The sequence below is a fragment of the Aquarana catesbeiana genome, linkage group LG02, assembly GCF_042186555.1.
Source record: "Aquarana catesbeiana isolate 2022-GZ linkage group LG02, ASM4218655v1, whole genome shotgun sequence".
Lineage (NCBI taxonomy): Eukaryota > Metazoa > Chordata > Amphibia > Anura > Ranidae > Aquarana > Aquarana catesbeiana.
Window position 1 is genome coordinate 323900962 of NC_133325.1, and position 18062 is coordinate 323919023.

The 18062-nt window shown below is 42.3% G+C and overlaps 1 protein-coding gene across 4 annotated transcripts in view; it reads right to left on the reverse strand.

Annotated features, from left to right (window-relative positions):
• The window catches only part of ST6GAL2 (ST6 beta-galactoside alpha-2,6-sialyltransferase 2), a 249127-nt gene that overhangs the window by 208375 nt on the left and 22690 nt on the right, over positions 1-18062 (reverse strand). The gene's annotated exons all lie outside the window — the stretch shown is intronic.

Here is an 18062-nt window from a genome sequence, read left to right on the forward strand (position 1 = left end):
AGTATATTATATTGTATCTGGAGTGTGTCTGTGTTGTGAATACCTAAATTAAAGTGCACCAAACACCACTTTCCATTGATTAAAGTGTATCCACGTACACATTTACAAATCTTTATTACATTTTGTTCATAACCACCCCCACTCCCTCCATCATGTCTGGGAGGACAGCAAGGAGAGGCAGAAGTTCCCATGGTACTGTAAGGGGGCCAGCAGCGTACATGTCCACAGGCAAAGGTGGACGTGGTCAGTCCTCTGGCAGGGCATCATTTCCTCTGTTTAGTGATGTTGCCCGTGCTATCCAGCCACAGCATGCAGAGGAGGCAGTGGACTGGCTTACTGAACCATGCTCATCCTCCATCACCCAAGCAGAGACTAGTGCGCAGTCCCCTGCAGCTGTCAGAGTGGCAAAACCTTCTTTGTCCCCAGCTATCCCGGCCATAGCCCCAGCATCAGGCATAGAGGAGTCAGCTGAGTTATTTGAACACAGCCTCAGCCACTTGCTCCTTGACGATGCACAGCCATTACTCGATTCAGATGTTGGCTCTGACTCTGAGGTTGAGAAAGGCAGGAATATGAGTGTACAGAGAGGGGAGAACATTGGTATACAAATTGGCAGTCATGTTCCCCCAGCCACAGAGTATTCCCAAGTTGTCTCCAGTGGTAATGAGGATGGAGATGATGATGATGATGATGATGATGATATCACTGACCTGCAACTATGCATATGCTGTGTGTGAGAAACAACTTTTTAATATGACAATTTTGTGTAAAAAATATATATATTTCTTAATTTTCCCAAGAATTGTGGGAAAAAATGGGGTCATTTGGGGGGGATTTGTACTGTCCTTGCTTGTTAGTTACTCAAGAAATGAGATAGGCCGTCAGTATATCAGGTGTGATCAATTTTCAATGATAGGCACCATAGCTTGTAGACTCTATAACGTTCACATGGACTAAAAATCATACACTAATTTGGGCTATTTTTACCAAAGATATGTAGCAGTATAAATGTTAGCCCAAATTTATGAAGAAAAAAATACTTAGTAATAATACAGGGGAAAGAGGACCCCCTGGAAAAGGAAGTCACAGGCGGACCAAGTTGCTTAATAAGGGAATTTTTATTGCACAATTGATAAGGACAATATCAACAACCACCAACACCTAGACTAATGTTAAAATAAGACAACGTTGTCTAAGCAAAAGCAGCTGCGTCATGTATACATCAAGCACACACCATATACACCCAAATAAATTTCAGTATAAGGAGCAAAAAAGTAGCGGTTAAATAGGCACGTAAATCTTGGTGACTAACACCATCCCTAAATGTGCGTATCCCATCACTATTGACCATCAGCCCCCCATCTGGGGGATAAGGGGTATTATATTGGGAGTCCAGACACTTAAAAAAAAAAAAAAAAACCTTTAGAGAACAATACCACTGGGTTATTTGAATTGACTCTTATTCAACTGGTGATAAACACTATATAGAAGGCAGCATATAATCAATGACAGTCAATAATTCAGGTCTTCAGCTTCAAACCAAGCCGTGTTAGCAGAGGTAACCCAATGTGAGGTTTTTTCACTTGGGCAGTGGGTAGAAATTATCTGCAGGTCAGGACAGAGGTATTTGTGCAAGAATATAGACAGTCAAAGGACCAATGGTCCGCTCACCCGACCATTGTGGGCAAGAGTCTCTGATATCTGACAGGTGTCCTAGGTATCTCCGTAAGATTCCGGCTATGGGGGGGGGGGGGGATCTCGCACTGCACCTATCCTGTCGTCCAAGGTGCTCAATTGCCACACGGAAATCCAGGGGGCTGGATTTCCGTGCCCTGATACCTCAACTAGAGATAGCTCCCACTGTCCTCATGCTGTGTAGTGCGCTTGAGCTGGCGTGATGCGGTGCATCATTGCCGCGGTGTCATTGCCGACACGTTTCACCCAGTCACGTGGGTTTTTTCAAGGATGGGAGGGATCAGAAGCAGTCGTCTATTTATATGCTTTTTTCACAACACAGAATTGATTGGTGGCTACAATTCTCACGACCACTAGATGTCAACCTCCCAGTTAGACACCACACATTCATTCACCTGCTGGCCAGAAGAGCTCATATAAGGCATATCATATCAAGCAAATAGCTTTAACAGTACTGAGGGGATCAAGGTACAGAGGAAAGAACATAGCCAAAATACCAGGATACCAAGGGTAATAGAGCAGTTAGAGACAATATAGAAGTGGTAATAGGCCATAATATACCAGTATGAGATTGGATATTTTATAGGCATACCCTATCGGCAATCAAAGAGGACAAATTTTGTCCTCCAACAGAGTTTATGTCCCTTACATATATAATGGGTTTTGGCCCTAATTAACATTCAAGGAAGGGCTGAAAACTGCATTCAGTATTCAAGCCCAAGGGCATGAGCGTTTTGAGCCTAAATATCCACATTTTTTCCTTTTGCAACAGGATGGTATCGAAATCACCTCTCCGTGATGGCAAATTCAGGGTATAAATCCCCTTAATACTGATACCAGCCGTGCTGCCTCCATGGAAATATGCAAAATGTAATGCTAGTGGGGACATGTCTTCTCTTCTTATTCTCCTCCTTGCTTGAATTTATTATACTTCTTAAGTGTTCATCGATGCAAATTCGGAGTTGTCTCTTGGTTTTTCCTATATAGTACTTTTTACATGGACACTCCAGCATATAAATTACTCTGGTGGCTGCACAATTGATAACATTATTTGAAACACCCCACTCCGATTCGCATCTGTGAAGCTTGCAGTTTTCTCAACAAATCTACACATCTGACAGTGCCCGCATGCATACATTCCTTTGGTAGATCTGTCAAGCAATTTGTGGTCCTTACCCTAGTATATTCAGAATGAACTAAGGTATTAAGGTTACGGGCCCTTCTGGCGACTAGTTGGGGACGAGGACCTACAATATCAGTTAGTGCAGAGGATTTCGTAAGAATTCCCCAATGCTTTTGGAGTACATTTTTGACTTGTTCCCATTGTGCCCCATAGGTAGTCATTATCCTTAGAAGGGTTTCTTTACATAGTGTCTTTTGAGTTTCCTGCTTATTAACCAGAAGGTCCCTCCTACCTTTTGTCCAGGCCTTTCTCTGTGCCCTTTTAAAGGACTTTATTAAGGTAGTATCTGTCTCTGAATCTACCAAACATCTCTCCTGCTTCCCTCTGAAAATCATCATCCCTAAAGCAGTTCCTGCGGAGCCACAAGAACTGACCTAACTTAATCTTACTTTAACCAGATGATCTGGGTGGTGACTAGAAGCCTGCAAAAGCATGTTTGCTGCAGTCGGCTTTCTAAAAGTACAAGTAGTTATTCTGTTGTCAACTATGGAGATTTGTAGATCGAGAATAAGGAGATTGTCCTGGGGTCTACCATGTGGGTTAACCTAAAACTCATAGAGTTGCTCTTCTTCACCCATGCATACCATAAAGATATCATCAATGTATCTCAGACAGGTAAGTACCCCGCTGAGATACATGGACCGTCTCCAGCTCCCATAGGCCCAGGTAGAGGCAGGCATATGATGAAGCCCAAGGTGCTCCCATGGCTGTACCCCTCGTCTGTTGATAGTATCCATCCAGAAATTGGAAATAGTTATTAGTTAAGGCGAGTTCTGGAAGCTGTAGAATAAACCCATTTTGCGCACCAAATTCAGGAAAGGTCATCTCCAGGAAAAAGGAGACCGCCCTAAGGCGTTGGGGATCCATGTCGATCACCAACAGCAGGGCCCCAGAAGGAATCTCCAGATCCTGCAACTTGGCCAGAACATCACGAGTGTCCTGGACATAAGGCATCGAAGTCACCATGATTTTAATTAGGGATGCACTGATACCATTTTTTTTTTTACAGCGAGTATGAGTACCGGTACTTTTTTTTTTTAGTACTCGCCGATACCAATTACCGATACCTACTGCAACTGTTTTGTTTTCACTTCAGCTGTCAGCATTGGTACAAAGCATCGAAAAGTTATTTACAAATTAAATAGATTTTTTTTTTTAATTTTGCGCTTTTTCAATGTGAAATGTGTAAATAGCAAACAAAAAAAAAAAAAAAAGTTTTCTTTACTTTTTGCTATAATAAATATCCCAAAATAAAAAAAATGAATTTCTTCCAACATATTTTTGAAAAAAAAAAAAAAAAAAATCGCAATAAGCGTATATTAAATTGGTTTGCACTAAAGTTATCACGTCTACAAAATAGGGGATAGATGTATGGCATTTTTTTTTTATTTTATTTTTTTACTAGTAATGGCGGCGATCTGCGATTTTTATCTGGACTGCGATATTGCGGCGGACAGATCAGACACTTGACACTTTTTTGGGACCAATGACATTTATACAGCGATCAGAGCTAAAAATAGCCACCAATTACTGTATAAATGTGATTGGCAGGGAAGGGGTTAACATTAAGGGGAGATCAGGGGGTTAAGTGTGTTCTAACTGTAGGGGGGATGGGGCTACCTGGGGGAGGAGACCGATCGTTGTTCCTATATACTAGGAACACACAATCTGTTTCCTCTCCCCTGCCAGAACGGGGATATGTGTGTGTACACACACACACACACACACACACACACACATATCGTGGCCGCCAGGCACACGCATGGTCTCCTCAGTGATGCGGCACCTTAAAGCGGCCGACGTACAGCTACAACGACTCGCCCAGGGGAGCCAACCTGCTGCAGTATAACTGCGGTGGCTCGTCAGGAACCAGTTAAAGACTAAACCTTTTTCTGACACTTGTTGGTTTTAACTTATAATCATTTTTTGCTAGAAAATTTCTTAGAACCCCCAAACATTATAACTTTTTTTTTTTTTTTTTTTAAGCAGAGACCCTAGAGCAGTGGTTCTCAACCTGGGGGTCGGGACCCCCAGGTTGGGGGTCAAATGAAGATTTGCCAGGGGTCACCGAATCCTGGGCTGTTCCTGTAGCCCACACCGCTCTCCCAGCGTTTTCACGGTCGCCCAACAGGGCTGTCCCTGGAGACCGCGGCCACCCATTCAGTTCATGGCATGGCTGGGGGACAGAGACTAGAGGTCAGCTGACTGGTGAGGAATGTGAAGTGGGAGGGGCTGGAGGAGACCCTAGCTCCTGATTTCGGCATAGGTGTCACTGCTATGAGACACCACAAAGTTCGGAGACACAGTAAGTAACACTACCTGTGATTATAGTTGCCATTAAAAGTCCCCACTACAGTTCTCAGATCAGCAGATGACCTTGATCAAGATCACCTAAGTTGGCTAATCAGAACTCCCCCCAGCACTGCCACTGATCCCAGCCCTCACCAGTGCTTCCACTCATCCCAACTCCCCGTCAGCACTGCCACTCATCCCATTCCCCCCACCAAGGAGTAAGAGAAGGAATAAAAATGGAAGGGAGAGAACAAAGAAGGGGAGGAACAAAGAAAAAAGGAGAGAAAGGATAAGAGAACAAGAAAAATGGCTAGAGAGAGGGATGGGGGGGGGGGGGGGGACAAGAAATTAGGGAAGAGAGAGATAAAAGGGAAAGAAAAAAGAACAAAGAGAAAGAGTGGTAAATCCTAAAATGTACCATAAGGGGTTTTAATACTGTACGAGTGGAAGGAACTCAGGGTGAGCTAAATGTCCGTGGGTTAGGGGTGCAAATTAATTGTGTTGTCTTGGGTGCTGACACCCCACGAAAATTTTAATGTTGGGGGTCCCCACAACTTGGGAAATTTTATCAAGGGGTCCCGGCACTAGGAAGATTGAGAACCACTGCCCTAGAGAATAAAATGGTGGTTGTTGCAATATTTTACGTCACACTGTATTTGTGCTGCAGTCTTTCAAATGCAATTTTTGGAAGAAAATACACTTTAATGAATAAAAAAAAAAAAAAAACAGTAAAGTTAGCCCAATTTTTTTGTATAATGTGAAAGATGTTACGCCATGAGAATCGTGATCTTTATTCTAAGCAAAAAAAATTGTGATTCTCATTTTGGTCAGAATCGTGCAGCTTTACTTGTGTCTAACCTTTTTTTTTATATTTCTATTTGGGATGATGCCAAAGAGAACTTAAAGTGGAGTTCCACACAAAAATGGAACTTCCGCTTTTCGGAACCCTCCCCCCCTCCGGTGTCACATTTGGCACCTTTCAGGGGGGAGGGGGGGTGCAGATACCTGTCAAAGACAGGTATTTGCATCCACTTCCGGCATAGACTCCCACGGGAGTCTATGCCTCTTCCTGTCCCTCCGCGCTGGTCTCCTGGGAAACACAGGTCCCAGGAGATAGCGGGGACCAGTTACGATGCGCAGCGCGACTCGCGCATGCGCAGTAGGGAACTGGGAAGTGAAGCCGCAATGCTTCACTTCCTGATTCCCTCACCTAGGATGGCGGCGGCAGCTGCCGAGAATCGAGCGGGTTATCGGCATCGCTGGACCCTGGGACAGGTAAGTGGCCATTTATTAAAAGTCAGCAGCTGCAGTATTTGTAGCTGCTGGCTTTTAATTTTTTTTTTTTTTTTGGTGGATTTAGGTGGACTCCCTCTTTAATCATTTTTTATGACTGGGATCCCACCCAAGATTTACAAATTAGTGATTAACCACTGATGCTAATGATCTTTTCTATCTGTAAGGGGGATTCTTCCCAATGACCACACATTTACGGAGCATTCTTCCAGTGACCACAAATGTAAGGGACATTATTGCCACTGACCATCTAATGTACTTTGAGCTGTATATATAATAATAATTACCGTGGGTTCTTTGAGACCAGAAAGCTATTTCAAGGGTTCCCCCCATTCTGAAATGTTGATAAAGGCTGTAACACAATAACCAGCTAAACAAGACCAAGTAATAATGTTACATTATGAGGTCGACAAAACATCCAGCAATGTCAAGACTAAAAGACCCAAGAAAAGGTTACTCCAGTTTTTATACAGAAGCCAAAACTGTTTTTGAAAGTAAGGGGAATGTATTCAAATATTTTTGTAGCTAAGAATGATGGCTCCTCTCATATTAGTAGGCATTATTTAAAAGTCCATGCAGTGTATCAGCTTGTAAAATGCTTCCCTACCTTTAGTATAGGAACCTGGCTTGATATGAATAGCCATTTGGGCAGCTTTAATATGCCAATTCAGAAAGGTGACATTTATTATCTAGACAAATCAAATGCCAAAATTGTTCACTTTCGTGAAGGATTAAAAAGATGGCAGCATAAAACAAAAAAAAAAAAAAAAAAGCAATATTGCAGTCACAGGTTCAACTAAAGCATTGTTTATATTTAGGCAAAAGCATTCTTTTGGGAAATATTTTTTATATAAGCTTTGCTAAAATAAGCCAACTGCTTTCATTAATGGTACATTAACCACAGCTTAATATGCCAGGTGTTTGAAAAGAATCCACCACACCAATTGCCCAGGAAATAATCCAAGCAAGAATTCCCAAGATGTCACAGTCTGTATCAGGAGCAATTTAGCACGATGTGAACTCCATTCTCATAATGGCCTCAGAAAATGTCTGAAACCAATCACCTTCACCACTTCATTAAACTTGTTAATCCTGAAAATGGGTCATGAACTTCAAAGTTTGCAGAGTGCTCAAGCCTGCTGTGTACATCCCCGTTGGCATCCACGTTTATGGAAGTGGATGCACTATATACCGGTAATTGCCAGCCACAGTAAATATAGTGTCTGAAAACAGCATACAGAAATAGACAAGTTGTTCCACTAATGACCATATAGAGCTTTAAATATTAAAACAGATTATGTACAGGACACTATATACATATAATTCAGCCCAATGTGGAAGTCTCAGTCAATGCACCAACTATATACACAGGCTTCTTTTGTACATGGCTTTTGACTCTCCCAGGTGCACAGCTGGTGTGCACTGAAACCTGTCCCGTAACATGTCAGCTAGAGAGGGAGAAGCTAAATATGATTGATTACTGTGAAACAATACACAGTACTGTAGTGATATGATATGATAAATGATAAGTATCTCACAAAAGTGAGTACACCCCTCACATTTTTGTAAATATTTTATTATATCTTTTCATGTGACAACACTGAAGAAATGACACTTTGCTACAATGTAAAGTAGTGAGTGTACAGCTTGTATAACAGTGTAAATTTCTGTCCCCTCAAAATAACTCAACACACAGTGATTAAGGTCTAAATCGCTGGCAACAAAAATGAGTACACCCCTAAGTGAAAATGTCCAAACTGGGCCAAATTAGTAATTTTCTCTCCCCGGTGTCATGTGACTCGTTAGTGTTACAAGGTCTCAGGTGTGAATGGGGAGCAGGTGTGTAAAATTTGGTGTTATCGCTCTCACTCTCTCATACTGGTCACTGGAAGTTCAACATGGCACCTCATTGCAAAGAACTCTGAGGATCTGAAAAAAAAGAATTTTGCTCTACATACATACACTCTGCTGTGTAGTTGAGCATCATGGGAAATGTAGTTCCAAAACATCTGGAGTGCCAAGGTTCGCCATCACTGGCCTAGGCTATAAGAAGATTGCCAAGACCCTGAAACTGAGCTGCAGCATGGTGGACAAGACCATATAATGGTATAACAGGAAATGTTCCACTCAGAAAAGGCCTTGCCATGGTCAACCAAAGAAGTTGAGAACATGTGCTCAGCATCATCATCTAGAGGTTGTCTTTGGGAAACAGACGTATAAGTGCTGCCAGCATTGCTGCAGAGGTTGAAGGGGTGGGGAGACTGTCAGTGCTTAGACCATACGCCGAACAATGCATTTAATTGGTCTGCATGACTGTCTTCCCAGAAGGAAGCCTCTTCTAAAGATGATGCACAAGAAAGACCGCAAACAGTTTGCTGAAAACAAGCAGACTAATGACATGGATTACTGGAACCATGTCCTGTGGTCTGATGACATCAAGATAAATGTATTTGGTTCAGATGGTGTCAAGCGTGTGTGGCGGCAACCAGGTGAGGAGTACAAAGACAAGTGTGTCTTGCCTACAGTCAAGCATGGTGGTGGGAGTGTCATGGTCTGGGGCTGCATGAGTGCTGTCGGCACTGGGGAGCTACAGTTCATTGAGGGAACTATGAATGCCAAGATGTACTGTGACATACTGAAGAAGAGCATGATCCCCTCTCTTCAGAGACTGGGCCGCAGGGCAGTATTCCAACATGATAATGACTCCAAACACACCTCCAAGATGACCAATGCCTTGCTAAAGAAGCTTAGGGTAAAGGTGATGGACTGGCCAAGAATGTCTCCAGACCTTAACCCTATTGAGCATCTGTAGGGCATCCTCAAATGGAAGGTGGAGGAGTGCAAGGTCTCTAACATCCACCAGCTCTGTGATGTCGTCATGAAGGAGTGGAAGAGGGCTCCTGTGAAGCTCTGGTGAACTCCATGTCCAAGTGGGTTAAGGCAGTGCTGGAAAATAATGGTGGCCACACAAAATATTGACAATTTGGGCCTAATTTGCACTTAGACCTTAATGGCTGTGTGTTGAGTTATTTTGAGGGGACAGCAAATGTACACTGTTATACAAGCTGTACACACTACTTTACATTGTAGCAAAGTATAATTTCTTCAGTGTTGTCACATGAAAAGATATAATAAAATATTTACAAAAATGTGAGGGGTGTACTCACTTTTGTGAGATACTGTAGAACGTTTTATAATAAAAACATAATGGTAAATATGGTCAAGCATTAATCAGGTCATAGCAGATGACTGTAAAAAAAGTCCTCAGAAAAGTAATCAGATGACTACTAAGCCATACCAAGAAACAAAAAAGCCATACAGGAAGCCTCAGGTGGAAGCTGCCAATCTCTTCTGGGCTTTATAACATTCCAGGACATTGAGGTCAAACAAACTGCATAGGTTCAATTTCACTTTCTCAAAAACCAGTATCCCTGCCACACCAGTCATATGTCGACACTGTACTGCACTGGTGACAGTATGCAAAAAAATAAATAAGACGCAAACACATTTTATATAATTTCTTAATTTTCCAAAAAATTGTGACAAAAATGTACAACTTCAAAAGCTCACCATGCCCCTTACTAAATACCTGAGAATGTCTACTTTCCAGAGGTAATATAATGCACTATCCTGGCATTATATATATTTACACACACATACTATACATTTTAGCCTCCATAATGTTTACACAGATTAATCACTTACGCCCCGGACCATTTTGCTGGCCAAAGACCAGTGTGTATTTTGCGATTTGGCACTGCGTCGCTTTAAATGACAATTGCGCGGTCGTGCAACGTGGCTCCCAAACAAAATTTACGTCCTTTTTTTCCCACAAATAGAGCTTTCTTTTGGTGGTATTTGATCACCTCTGCAGTTTTTATTTTTTGCGCAATAAAAAAAAAAAAAAATAGCGACAATTTTGAAAAACGCATTATTTTTTACTTTTTGCTATAATAAATATCCCCCAAAAATATATTAAAAAAAAATTTTCCTCAGTTTAAGCCGACACGTATTCTACATATTTTTGGTAAAAAAACCGCAATAAGCGTTTATTGAATGATTTGCGCAAAAGTTATAGCGTTTACAAAATAGGGGATAGTTTTATTGCATTTTTATTGATCATTTATTTTATTTATTAGTAATGGTGGTGATCAGCGATTTTTATCGTGACTGCGACATTATGGCGGACACAGACAATTTTGACACATGTTTGGGACATTGGCGTTAATACAGCGATCAATGCTAAAAAATTGCATTGATTACTGTAAAAATGTCACTGGCAGTGAAGGGGTTAACCACTAGGTGGCGCTGTAGGGGTTAAGTGTGTCCTAGGTAGTGATTCTAACTGTGGGGGGCGCTGTGTGTGACTACACTGACCACCGCTCCGATTACAGGGAGCGTGATCAGTGAGAGTGTCATTAGGCAGAACGAGGAAATACTTGTTTACATCAGCATCCCCCGTTCTTCCTCACCGTGAAACGATCGAGGGTATCCCCGCAATCACAGTCACGCCCGCAAGCCGCCTTTCAAAGGGCAGCGTACAGGTACGTTAATCTGCCTGTACGTGCCCTTCTGCCGCAGTATATCTGCGTGAGGTGTTTGGGAAGCGGTTAAATAACATACACTGATTTGGGTTATTTTTTACCAAAGAAATGTAGCAGACTACATTGTGGCCTACATTTATGAAGAAAGATTATTTGTATGCAAAATTTTATAACAAACTAAGAAAAGTTTTGACAGGTACCCAGCTCCCAATTCCGCTTGTGCCACCTAGGCAACCCGAGCAGAAGTTCTCCTCTCCTCCTCCCTACATGCAATTTTCTGGGAAATGTTACAGGTCCCAGAAGATTGCCCAATCATTCAGGATACACAGCGTGCATGCGCAGTGTGCACCCGGTGAGGTGCCCACACTAGTGATGCTGGCGTCAGGGAGAGGTGGGGGAGAGAATGGAGGCTTCAGGCGGCCGCATCTTTGGATTGTGGGACAGGTGAGTGTGGGTTTATTAAAAGTCAGCAGCTACACTTTTGTAGCTGCTGACTTTTAACCGCTTCCCTACCAGCTCCTGTATATATACAGCGGCAATAAGGCTCTGCTGCGCGAATCACCATATATATATAATGAGGCCGCTTTAAGAGCCATAGCAGGCGCATGATCCCCGCCAGCCACCCGCAATTGTGTGCACGAGAGCAGGAACGAGGATTTGTGTGTGTAAGCACACAAATTCCTGTCCTGTCAGGGGAGGAGAAACAGATGGTGTGTTCATACCAAGTAGGAACAACGATTTGTCTTCTCTCCCAGTCAGTCCAATCTCCTTAGTTAGAACACACCCAGGGAACACACACTTAACTCTTGATCTCCCCCTAGTGTTAACCCCTTCCCTGCCAATGACATTTATATAGTAATCAGTGGCCATTTTTATCTCTGATCGCTGTAGAAATGTCAATGGACCCCAAAAAAAGTGTCAAAAGTGTCCGATTTGTCCGCCGCTGATCGCCGCCATTACTAGTAAAAATAAACAAATAAATAAATAAATAAAATATAATAATAATGCCTACAATCTATCCCTATTTTGGAGATGCTATAACTTTTGTGCAAACCACTTAATATATGCTTATTGCGATTTTACCAAAAATATGTAGAAGAATACATATCGGCCGAAACTGAGGATTTTTTTTTTTTTTTTTAAATTGGGATTTTTTTTTATCGCAAAAAGTAAAATACAGTTTTCAAAATTGTCGCTTATTTTGTTTATAGCGCAAAAAATAAAAACCGCAGAGGTGATCAAATACCACCAAAAGAAAGCTCTATTTGTGAGAAAAAAAGGACTTACATTTTGTTTGGGTACAGCGGCGCATGACCGTGCAATTGTCAGTTAAAGCGACGCAGTGCCGTATCGCAAAAAATGGCCTGGTCAGGAACGTCTGGAACTCAGCTTTCATCAAAATGTTGGCAATAAAAACACTGCTGTTTTTGATCCTCCTCCTCTGCAGGACCTGTGAGTGCCAAAAAAAAACAGATTTGGATATATATTATATCTCTATCTACATACATACATACATATACACTATTATATATACAGTGGGGCAAAAAAGTATTTAGTCAGCCACCAATTGTGCAAGTTCTCCCACTTAAAAAGATGAGAGGCCTGTAATTGTCATAGGTATACCTCAAAAATGAGAGACAAAATGTGGAAACAAATTTGTCTGATTTTTGAAAGAATTTATTTGCAAATTATGGTGGAAAATAAGTATTTGGTCAATATCAAAAGTTCATCTCAATAACTTGTTATATATCCTTTGTTGGCAATGACAGAGGGCAAACGTTTTCTGTAAGTCTTCACAAGGTTGTCACACACTGTTGCTGGTACGTTGGCCCATTCCTCCATGCAGATCTCCTCTAGAGCAGTGATGTTTTGGGGCTGTCGTTGGGCAACATGGACTTTCAACTCAATCCAAAGGTTTTCTATGGGGTTGAGATCTGGAGACTGGCTAGGCCACTCCAGGACCTTGAAATGCTTCTTATGAAGCCACTCCTTCGATGCCCGGGCGTGTGTTTGGGACCATTGTCATGCTGAAAGTCCCAGCCACGTTTCATCTTGTTGATGGGAGGATGCCCTTGTTGATGGGAGGAGGTTTGCACTCAAAATCTCACGATACATGGCCCCATTCATTCTTTCATGTACACGGATCAGTTGTCCTGTTCCCTTTGCAGAGAAACAGCCCCAAAGCATGATGTTGCCACCCCCATGCTTCACAGTAGGTATGGTGTTCTTTGGTTGCAACTCAGCATTCTCTCTCCTCCAAACATGACAAGTTGTGTTTCTACCAAACAGTCCTACTTTGGTTTCATCTGACCATATCACATTCTCCCAATCCTCTTCTGGATCATCCAAAAGCGCTCTTGTAAACCTCAGACGGGCCCGGACATGTACTGGCTTAAGCAGGGGGACACATCTGGCACTGCAGGATCTGAGTCCCTGGCGGCGTAGTGTGTTACTGATGGTAGCCATTGTTACGTTGGTCCCAGCTCTCTGCAGGTCATTCACTAGGTCCCCCCATGTGGTTCTGGGATTTTTGCTCACCGTACTGATGATCATTTTGGCCCCACGGGGTGAGATCTTGCGTGGAGCCCCAAATCGAGGGAGATTATCAGTGGTCTTGTATGTCTTCCATTTTCTAATTATTGCTCCCACAGTTGATTTCTTCACACCAAGCTGCTTGCCTATTGCAGATTCAGTCTTCCCAGCCTGGTGCAGGTCTACAATTTTGTTTCTGGTGTCCTTCGACAGCTCTTTGGTCTTTACCATAGTGGAGTTTGGAGTGTGACTGTGTGAGCTTGTGGACAGGTGTCTTTTATACTGATAACAAGTTCAAGCAGGTGCCATTAATACGGGTAATGAGTGGAAGACAGAGCAGCCTCTTAAAGAAGAAGATACAGGTCTGTGAGAGCCAGAAATCTTGCTTGTTTGTAGGTGACCAAATACTTATTTTCCACCATAATTTGCAAATAAATTCTTTCAAAAATCAGACAGACAATGTGATTGTCTGGATTTGTTTCCACATTTTGTCTCTCATAGTTGAGGTATACCTATGATGACAATTACAGGCCTCTCATCTTTTTAAGTGGGAGAACTATATATATGTATATATGATTGATTGTTAGACAGTGTGTTATTACACGTTGTCCTACTGAGAAGCTCACACATCAACAGGGTCTACATTTTGCTGGAAAAACTGGCTGCAGGGTGATACAAATAGATTTCAATGTAATGATTCGATTTGTATTTTCAGAACAGTATACAGTGTAGCTGTTATTTCTTCATCTAGACTTATTCAGTCAGTGTGACTCAGCATCACATGAATCCCCCCAGCAATAACACAAGCCTGTCCGGTATTATTGTGGACATTTTAATGATTTCCCCTGTTATGTTTAGTGCAACAAGCAGAAATAAACAATGACCATGCTGTAAGGAAAGTCAACATATCACATTTCCAAAATGCCTTCCTACATCTGCATTTTCAGTCCAAAGACTGGTATTATATACAGTATACCACTTCCCCTTCATCTGGATCTAATGGAGGCAGACAGGCAACACAGGTTTACTTAAAGCAAGGTAATCATGGCCATATGTTAACATGTAATTCTCAAATAAAGTAAAACCACAATTTTTTGGTATTTACAGGAGTCAAGAAAGAACAGAAACCTAATCACCATTGAAACCAAGACATGCTCTTAGGCCTTACATTCATTGCAGCTCTGGATCCACAAGCCATAGAGCATCTCCAGTATTTGGCCAATGCATGGGTTCACTCTAAAACTAAAGCAAGTCCTTATAGACGTTAGTGGTGCCTTTAACTCTTGCAGAGTTTCTTTATAGCATCTTTTAAGTTAGAAAACTCTACAGCTAATCGGTAATCGTTCCCTTTGCTCTATAGAATGATCCCTTTATCAGCACCTTCAGGAAGCAAGTTACTTTGGTGCATGCTTGCCAATGACAAACAGGTTTCACAACTCCAGTGTTCTTTTAATTTTCGGGCTCATCATATCTTTAATAATATTTTAAGTCTTTCAAGGAATAGAATGCAATTATTTTTGACTAAAAGGTCTCTGCTGTAATTTTTTGCAAAGAAACAGTTGGTTGGACTCTCAGATGAAAGTCGGGCTTATGGTGTCCATTTCATGTAGGGTGGATTTGGTTTAAATCAAGTAGATTTAAATCACTAGTAAAAAGGCTTGATTTAAATCAACTTGATTTACTCACAATTTTTGAAGAACTGTCATCTCTTTCCCACAGCTGCTCCTCCTCTGACCCACTGTTGACTCACCGACAGTCCCATTTACTTTAATGAGACGACTGGTGACAGCAGTGACACAACAAGGTGAGGGATGTGGCGGCAGCAGGTGAGTGGATGCCTGTTAACAGTCGCTGCCATGATGGATCTGAAATGACAGGTACTCGTTAAATGTAAATTAAAGGACTTATTCTTGCTGGTAGTTAGAATCTTTAATATTTGCAAACAAAATGAAGGTTTCCCATTTAGAAAAATAAGCTGTCAGTTTAGTAAAACAGTGATATCAGAACCGATTCAATCATACAGTTTGTAGTGTACATAGATTTGTAAAACAATGGGATAAAGCAATATTCCCAAACTTTGTTTTATCTCATGGTTACTGTGAAATTGTGTGAATGCATCAATGCAATGCATGTTCTCAGCTTTCAGAGCTTGGATTTATTGAATGAGATTACCAAAAATGTAAATATTGCAGCATATATAGCCTCATGCTACATAACTATGCTCCATTTCATGCTGAATAAATTAAATTATTAATGTACATACTATATAGAAAAACTATCTTTAGATAGATTTTTACTCCAAAAGCATTTTATTAAAATTTGATAAAAAAAAAAAAAAAATCATTGATTTATAGCCACCCTGATTTCATGCCATTTCTCTCTCCTCCAGCCAGTCCAGATAAATACATTATATGACAGACAGCAAAGGAACAAAGCCCAAGGCTGATCAATAACTTACAGTTTGCATAAGAGAGGAGGTTTTGCTAAGGGGCATTAGATAGTAGGGATGATTGATGTAGAACAAAAAGGTATGTAGTTGCATACTCTAGAATTCTGTGATCTATAAAATTTAGATAAAAAAAGAGTAGATATGTAAATAACAGAGTTGTACAGAAGCAAAGATGTGTAGGTCCACAGAAAACATGCATGCATTCATAATATTGAATAAAGCTATGAAACTTCATCTCATCTGCAACAAATTCTTTAGAGATGAATAGACACACATTACAATTTCCTCTACGATTATTAACAGCTATGAAGTATGAAGGTTTACCTAGCTGAATATAAAATTGAATGGATTGTTTAGGTAAGCCCTCACATGTTGGTAAATCTAAAGAAAATTGCACAGTCGTAGTAGAAATTGAAATATGCGGACAGATTCATGCAAAAATTCACCTTAACCACTTCCTGCCCGGCCTATAGCATATTGATGGCCAGGAAGTGGTTGCGTTATCCTGACTGGGCGTCATGACACCCAGCAGGATAACCCCCTAGCGCGCGCCCTTGGACACAGCACTTCCCCGATCGCGGTAAACAGGCTGTTTACCACGTGATCAGCTGTGTCAAAGTCACAGCCGATCACGTCAAACTCGGCGGCGCGCTCCGTGCGCGCTGCCGAAGGCGTGCAGAGCAGGGATCGACCATTGGACACAGCGCTTGCCCGATCAGGGTAAACAGCCAATGAAATTGGCTGTTTACCACGTGACCGGCTGTGTCCAATCACAGCCCGTCACAAATGTAAGCACTGAGAAGCAGTTACTATCTGATCTCTGCTCTCTCCTCACACACTGATCGTGTGAGGAGAGAGCAGAAATCAGTAAGTGAGCTGTCAGTGTATATTGTCTGTATACTGTGCACAACACGCCCCCCCCAATAAAGAGGACCTATCACCCAGCCCATCAATCAGCCCATCTGTCAATCAACCCAGCCCATCTGTCATTCAATCAGCCCATCTGTCATTCAATCAGTCCATCTGTCATTCAATCAACCCATCTGTCAATTACCTGTCACAGACCCACCGCCATCGGTACCACCATTGGTACCGCCACACAGGCTACCAGTACCACCATCGGTACCACCGCCAGTTCCGCCATCAGGCCCACCATTTACACCACCACACAGGCCTGCTACCAGCATTACCTTCAGTACCACCATCAGTACTGCCATCAGGCCCGCCATCGGTAGCGCCACCACCACTAATACCACAATCGGTACCACCACTATCACCAGCAGTACCATTACATAGGCCCACCAAAAAGCACTACCATAATGTTGCAAAGGGTTTACACACCTGAGGAGGCATATGCCATTCTTACCATGTCGGATGATGAGAGCAGCGGGTAGCTCCCATCATCCGATTCTGGTTCGGAATACGAGCCAGTAGAGGATAGTGGATCAGAGTCAGAGTCCGCGGACGAAACCGTCCCTCCAAAAAGAATGAGATCAGGACCAAGATCAGGAGATCTGCCCACCACCAGCAGCGCCAGACCCCAGGAAGAGGAGCCCAGTACAAGTACTGGAATCACACGCCCAACCCGAAGAACCCAGTCCTACCTTCCCGACGCCCTGGCAAACCCCTTATGGTTGCCTGCCAACTCAGGATCCTCTATCATCCCCCCTTTCACTGCACAGCCAGGTGTGCAGCCCGACACTACGAATTTTTCTCAATTTGATTATTTTTGTTTATTTTTCTCACAAGATTTGCTGCAGAATATGGTGGATCAAACTTATCTGTATGCATCCCAATTTATTGCTGCCAACCCCAATTCTTCCTATGCCCGCATGTTCCAGTGGCGACGACTACCACTACCTTACGTTTAATATGGGGATTACAAAAAAGAACGAAGTCCGTGCATATTGGTCCACCAACCCCATCCACCACATGCCCATATATTCTGCTGTCATAGCCAGGACAAGATACGACATGATTATGCGTTTTCTCCACTTCAATGACAATTCCCAGTGCCCTCCCCGAGATCATCCCAACCACGACAAATTGTGCAAGATACGCCTCCTAATCAATT